The sequence below is a fragment of the Mesoplodon mirus genome (genome assembly GCF_964341445.2).
Source record: "Mesoplodon mirus genome assembly, chromosome: 1".
NCBI lineage: Eukaryota > Metazoa > Chordata > Mammalia > Artiodactyla > Ziphiidae > Mesoplodon > Mesoplodon mirus.
Window position 1 is genome coordinate 24,678,028 of NC_138976.1, and position 7,646 is coordinate 24,685,673.

The 7,646-nt window shown below is 42.1% G+C and overlaps 1 pseudogene across 1 annotated transcript; it reads left to right on the top strand.

Moving 5' to 3' along the window:
• Positions 1-308: 308 nt before the first annotated feature.
• On the top strand, positions 309-1,364 carry LOC309808546 (molybdopterin synthase catalytic subunit-like; annotated as a pseudogene). Its single transcript has one exon. The product of its transcript is annotated as a molybdopterin synthase catalytic subunit-like (transcript).
• The last annotated feature ends 6,282 nt before the right edge of the window (positions 1,365-7,646 follow it).

Sequence of the window (7,646 nt, forward strand, 5' to 3'; positions counted from 1 at the left end):
TATTTTGGGACTCTATTTTCAGGTGTATATATGTTTATAGTTGTTACCTAATTTAATACTTATTGATGGATTAAATTTTTATCAATATATATTGTCCTTCTCTGTCTCTTGTAAACTTTTTGCTTAAAATCTATTTTATCTCCAAAAGCACAGGCAACAAAAACAAAAATAACAAATGAGACTACATCAAACTAATAAGTTTCTGCACAGCAAAGGAAACAATCAACAAAATGAAAAGGCAACCTATGGAATGGGAGAAAATATTTGCAAACCATATATCTGATAAAGAGTTAATACCCCAGGGCCTCCCTGGTGGCGCAGTGGTTGAGAGTCCGCCTGCCGATGCAGGGGATACGGGTTCGTGCCCCGGTCTGGGAGGATCCCGTGTGCCGCGGAGCGGCTGGGCCCGTGAGCCATGGCCGCTGGGCCTGCGCGTCCGGAGCCTGTGCTCCGCAACGGGAGAGGCCACAACAGTGAGAGGCCCGCATACCGCAAAAAGAAAAAAAAAAAAAAAAAAAAGAGTTAATACCCCAAATATATAAAGAATTTGGGGATACCGGGCTAGGGTTCCCTGGCGGGATGGTGCCATGGTGCCAGGTGGAAGTGTTGTATTTTGCAAAAAGTGCTGAAATAACAGGAATTCGCTCAGAGACCATTTCTGTGCCACAAGAAATAAAAGCATTGCAGCTGTGGAATGAGATAGAAACGCGCCATTCTGGATTGACTGATGTCAGAAATCAGGTGATGTTTGCTGTTCCTCAAGAATATGTCGAGCTTGGAGATCAGCTCCTCCTGCTTCAATCAGGAGACGAAATTGCCATTATCCCCCCACCCCCATTAGTGGAGGATAGTGCTTTTGAGCCACCTGGGAAAGATATAAATGAAGTTGAAGAGAAATCTAAAGGTATAATAAAATTCACATCTGAGAAACTTTCAGTAGATGAAGTCTCACAGCTTGTGATTTCTCCACTCTGTGGTGCAATCTCCCTATTTGTAGGAACTACAAGAAATGACTTCGAAGGGAAAAAAGTCATTAGCTTAGAACATGAAGCATATCTACCAATGGCAGAAAATGAAGTCAGAAAAATTTGTAGTGACATTAGGCAGAAATGGCCAAACACATAGCAGTGTTCCATCGACTTGGCTTAGTTCCAGTGTCAGAAGCAATCATTATGCTGTGTCCTCAGCCCATAGGGCTGCATCCCTCGAAGCGGTGAGCTATGCCATTGATACTTTAAAAGCCAAGGTACCCATATGGAAAAAGGAAATGTATGAAGAATCATCATCATCTTGGAAAAGAAACAAAGAATGCTTTTGGGCAACTGATGATTAAACCACTTAGGTTTTTAGAGTCCTAAAATTTAAACTTGGTAATTTCTTATCTTTAAAAAAAAAATTCTTATCTTTGATCATGTTTTGATTTTTCTTCTCCAGAAGATAGTTTACTGAACATAATCTTTTATGTCACACCAGTGGAACAAAAGAGAGAAAAAAAGCAAAATGAATAAGCAAAATAAATGAGTGCTTAGGATGAGGGCTTAGAGAGGAAAGAAAGGCTTTAGGGAAAAAATGGAAGAATAATTTAAATGTAAGGAAAGATGCCTGTGTTAGAAATATTATTCTATGACTAAGTTCTAACTGTAACTTGACTTACACTGAGGTGTGGCCCTCCTCAGTGACTGTCTCAGGGGCTGTCCCCAACCCCCTACCCCTATGCCCAGTGATGTCATTGGTGTCAGGGATGTGTTTTGAGAATGTAGGCAGAACTGGAAGGTATAAAAAGTCCTTATCGAATACTCTTGGTATGAAATATTTTTAGAATTTATATATTTTTTAAATAAGCTAAATAAACATGATTTTAAAAGTTTTAAAAAAAAGAATTCATACAACTCAACAGCAAAAGAGCAAATAACCCGATTTTTAAAGTGAGCAAAGGACCTCAACAGACATTTCTCAAAAAAAGACATACAGATGGCCAACAGGTATATGGAAAGATGCTCAACATCACTAACCATCAGGGAAATGCAAATCAAAACCACACCTGTAGGATGGCTATTATCTAAAAGTCAAGAGATAACAAGTGTTGGTGAGGATGTGGAGGAAACCGAACTCTTGTGCCCTGTTGGTGGGAATGCAAATTGGTGCAGCCACTGTGGAGAACAGTGTGAAGGTTCCCAAAAAAATTAAAAATAGGGCTGCCCTGGTGGCGCAGTGGTTGAGAGTCCGCCTGCCGATGCAGGGGACACGGGTTTGTGCCCTGTGGGAATATCCCACATGCCGCAGAGCGGCTGGGCCCGTGAGCCATGGCCGCTGAGCCTGTGCGTCCGGAGCCTGTGCTCCGCGGCGGGAGAGGCCACAACAGTGAGAGGCCCACGTACCAGAAAAAAAAAAAATTAAAAATAGAACTATCATATGACACAGCAATCCCACTTCTGGATACATATCTGAAGCGAATAGAATCACTACCTCATAAAGATATCCACACTCTGGTGTTCACTGAACATTATTCACAATAGCCAAGGTATGGAAACAACCTGAGTCCATCAACAGATAAATTGGTAAAGCAATGTGGTACATACATACTATGGCATATTATTCAGCCTTGAAAAAAAAAAGAAGGAAAATCCTGCCACTTGCAATAACGTGGATAAACCTGAAGAACATTATGCTGAGTAAAATAAGCCAGACACAGAAAGACAAACGTCACATGATCTTACTTACATGTGGAATCTGAAAAACAAACAAACAAAAACAAGTAGAACTCATAGCAACAGAGAGTAGAATGGTGGAGAGATATCCATCAAAGGGTACAAATTTTCAGTTATAAGATGAATAAGTTCTGGAAACTTAATGTACATTATGGTGTCTGTAGTTAATAATAACATATTATATACTTGAATTTTGCTAAGAAAGTAAATCCCAAGTGTTCTCACCACCCACACAAAATGGTAACTATGAGAGGTGATGAATATGTTAGTTTGATTGGGATAATTATTTCACATGTATAATTATCACTTAATCTATTTTGTCCAATAATAATGTAGTCACCCCTGTTCTCTTTTGCTCATTATTTGCATAGAATATTTATGTTAAAAACAGCAGATGCCTGCTTCTGCAGAACAACCAATAGACCTGTATCCAGAATGATGCTCCAGGTCTCCATGGAGCCTAGTAATAGAGATAAGAACAAAAAAAAACTATAAGGTAAGGCAATGCATCCCATAAAGATGTACATCACACATCTAAGATGCTGTGGAAGACCTTCAACTCAATGATTCATTCGTACCTTCATTTTACAGCCCCTGAGCACCTATTCTATGCCACGGCCTGAGCTGAACACAGCGCTGAGGCATTCATGGCCCCTGTGCTCTAGAACTTAGAGGATGATGCAGGCAAGCAGGGCCATTTTAAGACATTCATAGGCTATACCTAAGTTTCCATATCTTTGAAATAACGATAATAGCACAATTTCATAAAAATGCTGTAAGCAGTAAATTAGTTTAAAATGTGTAAAGCATTTAGAATAGTATCTAGTACATGTAAGCACTCAATAAATGTTACCTATCATCAATCATCATCATCATCACCAACTTTAATTCCTCTTTCTTTGGAAGCTGTATCCCACCAGTTAAATTTTAAAATTTTGTACTGTAAAAACAATTTTCAGTGTAAACATTTTACATTTTAGTGTAAAAATGTTTTACTGTAAAGTAAGTAATTTTTCTTTAGAACTTATCATTAATTTCAGATTTGCAGTTTTCTTTTCATGTTTGGGAGCTAATAAATCTTGCAAAAGTGCTTGAAAAGCTCATAAGACCATCCCTATAGACTCCCGTGGATAACGTAAACCTACCCAGAGTGACCATGTAAGGCTGCACAGGTGGTTTTTACTGTACAACTCTAAGGAAAACCAATCTCATAGACTATAAAGTGAATGCCTCCATCCCCAGAGATGTGTACTGCTGCAGCCCTGGCCCTGCAGGTGAGGAAATCAAGGATAGACACACAATGCAATAAAGATCACTTCCAATTGGGAGAAAAGAGATGACTTTATGGAGGGATGACATCTGAGCCAAGTCATGAAGAGCAGAAAGACTTCAGTCCACAAAGATGCTGTGAGAAGGGCAATCCAGGCAGAAGGGATAATAAGAGCAAAGGCAGGGAATTCCCTGGTGGTCCAGTGGTTAGAACTCCATGCTTCCACTGCAGGGGGCATGGGTTCAATCCCTGGTTGGAGAACTGAGATCCCACAAGCTGCATAGCATGGCCAAAAAAAAAAAAAAAAAAAAAAGAGCAAAGACAAGGTGTACATCTGTGGAAGAGTGAAGAGTGAGTAGCTCTGTTTGGTTGGAGCAAAAGATGTGTGAAGGGTGGAAGAAGGAAATGAGCTTGAGGAGCCAGATCAGGGATGGCTTTGAATGCCAGGCTTACAGTTTAAACCTTGTCATGTGGGCAGTAAGTTGTCACTGCATGTTTTTGAGGTGGGACGCATCATAATCAGAGCTGTGCTTTAGGAAAGTTCCTCGGGCTGCTGGTGTCGGGGGCAGGCTGGAGGGGGCAGAAGCTGGAGATAGGAGGCCTGTAAGAAGATGGTTACAATTCTGGAAGTTAGAAGTTCAAAATCAAGGTGTTGGCAAGGTCATGCTCCCTCCAGAGGCTTTAGGGAAATCTGAATCCATTTGTTGCCTCTTCTGCGGGCTGTTGGTATTCCTTGGCTTGTGGCTACTCACTCCAGTCTCTGCCTCCTTCTTCACATGGGCTTCTCCTTTTCTCTTTGTGTCTCCTCTCCTCTGTGTGTCTTTCATAAGGGCATTTGTCATTGGATTTAGGGCAGATCTCAAAATCTTGGAGTTCATTAAATCTGCAAAGACTCTTTTTCCAAATAAGGTCACATTCACAAGTTCCAGGGATTAGGACATGGACATATCTTTTGGGGGCTCCCTTTCAATCCACTACACACCTGTTGGCAAGAATGTGGAAAAATTAGAACCCTCATATACTGCTTATGTGAATGTAAGATGGTACAGCCACTTTGGAAATAGTCTGGCACTTTCTCAAAAATGGTAACCTAGGGCTTCCCTGGTGGCGCAGTGGCTGAGAGTCCGCCTGCCGATTCAGGGGACACGGGTTCATGCCCCGGTCCGGGAAAATCCCACATGCCGTGGAGCGGCTGGGCCCGTGAGCCATGGCCGCTGAGCCTGCGTGTCCCGAGCCTGAGCTCCGCAACGGGAGAGGCCACGACAGTGACAGGCCCGTGTACTGCAAAAAAAAAAAAAAAAAAAAAATGGTAACCTAGAGTTACCATGTGATCCAATGATTTCACTCCTAGGTATATACCCCAGAGAAATGAAAGCATGTCCACACGAAAACCTGTACATGAACATTCATAGCAGCATTATTCATATTAGCCAAAAAGTAGAAAGAATCCAAATGTCCATCAACTGATGAATGGATCAATAAAACGTAGTATATCCATACAATAGGTTATTGTCCAGCAATAAAAAGAAATTAAGTGCTAACTCATGCTACAGCATGGATGAATCTTGAAAACATTCCAGTATGCTGAGTGAAAGAAGCCATCCACAAAGGGCCATATATTGTATGATTTCATTTATATGAAATGTCCAGAATAGAAAAATCTATTAGACTAGTGGTTGCCTAAGCTTAGGTGTGGGGATGTGGAAGAAGACGATGGAGTTGAGGAGGAATGGGGAGAGACTACTAATAGGTACGGGGTTTAAGGAAAGTGATAAAAATGCTCTAATGTTGACGGCAATGATGCACATCTCTGCGAATATACTAAAAACCACTGAAGTGTGCCTTAAGTGGGTGAATGGTATGGTATGTGAATTATATCTCAGTAAAGCTGTTATTTAAAAAGTAAATGTGTAGCATGCACCCAGCTCATAGAAGTTCCTCAATACGCCCGGAGTTACCCTCCTCCCAGTTCCACCTTCCTGTGAATACTCTGACAGGGGTCCATTACAACGGCCCCACCTTGAGACAAAGGTGTGTAAATTAGGGACGCATTCAGATTAGCCGGCCACAGTCACTCAGGCACATTCAAATATTTCCTGGGTACCAGCTACACGGAGGAAGCTGCAAGACTACTGAAGATTCAGAGATGAATTGCCCATGCACCCAACCCTCAAGATGCTCTTTCACAGAACGAAAAAGAGTGTGGTCTTTGTCTTCCTGCTCCTCTAAAATTGCCTTAATTAATCCCTCTTCTCTTCTCCCCCGCTCCACGCTCTGGAAGATTTTCTCAAAGAAAACTGCAATAATTATGTATTTACCATGGCCAAAACCACGCTTGTTTCTTTTAAAGGGAAACATATTTAACCTTAGCAGATTTCCCAGATTCAATTGCCCATGGGACACCTTACAAATGATCTCGCCCAACCGCCTCATTTTACTGATGGGGAAAATGACACCCTACAGGGACGGGCAAGAACTCACTCATAGTCACAGAACATCAAGAGCAGAAACCAGATGCACTCCCCAGGCTTCTGATTCCAACCTAAGGCTCTTTTCCCTTTAACACTGGAAATTGATAACATTGGAAATTGATGATGGCTCTTTTCCCTTTAACATTGGAATCGTTTGTTTAGATGCACCAATCTCTGATCACCTCTGTGCTCCTTCTGAAGTGAGAGAGGAAACGTGGAGGAGTAGTTAAGAGCAGGATCCTAGAGCCAGGCTGCCTGGGTTCAAGTCCTGGCTCCACCACCAGCTGGGAGTCCTTGAGACAGTTAACTGAATCTCACTGTCCTCTGACATCCTCATCTTCAATACGGCGAAGGCAAGACTAGTACCTCCCTCACAAGGTCGTTGTGAGGATTACATGATGTAACATGCATAAAGTAATGTGCATAACTTGCCTCAAAGTTGCCTGGTAAAAAAGGAAGGAAATTCTGACACAGGCTACAACACGGATGAACCTCGAGGACATTATGCTAACCGAAATAAGCCAGTCACAAAAAGACAAATACTGTATGATTCCACTTATATGAGATGCCTAGAGAAGTCAACTTCATAGAAGCAGAAAGCAGAATGGTGGTGGCCAGGGTCTGGGAGGAGAGGGGAATGATGAGTTGTTGTTTAATGGGTTCAGAGTTTCAGTGCTGCAAGGCGAAAAAGAGTTCTGCACAATAACATGAATACATTGTACTTAACACTACTGAAATGTACACTTAAGTTAAGGTGGTAAATTTATGTTATGTGGGGTTTTTTATGTATTCCTGGCACTCGGGGAGAGCTGCAGTCACTTACTATCCAGTTTTGTCATGGTTTGATGAGCGAAAGTGACCGCAGACACTCACCCTTAGTGGCTGCTTTAGGTTCCCTGGAGGCAAAATGTCCTCATACAGAAGTTCCTCCTTCTCTACCAGGACCTGAACTCTAACATAACAATTGCAACCCAGCAGTGAAGCAAGTTGTCATCACTCCCAACATGCTCCATTCCAGAGGGCTCCCATCTGAAGCTTCTGCTAGCTGTAACTCCTCCAAGACTCCATCTTCCTTCCTTTAGAGCTTAGGCCAAAGCCATGACCTCAGAAGCCTTCCTCCACCTCCTGGCAGGCTGCCTCCAGTTCTCCTGCTTCTGAGAATAGCTGACAATCTCTCTGGGGCCTTTCTACCTAGGA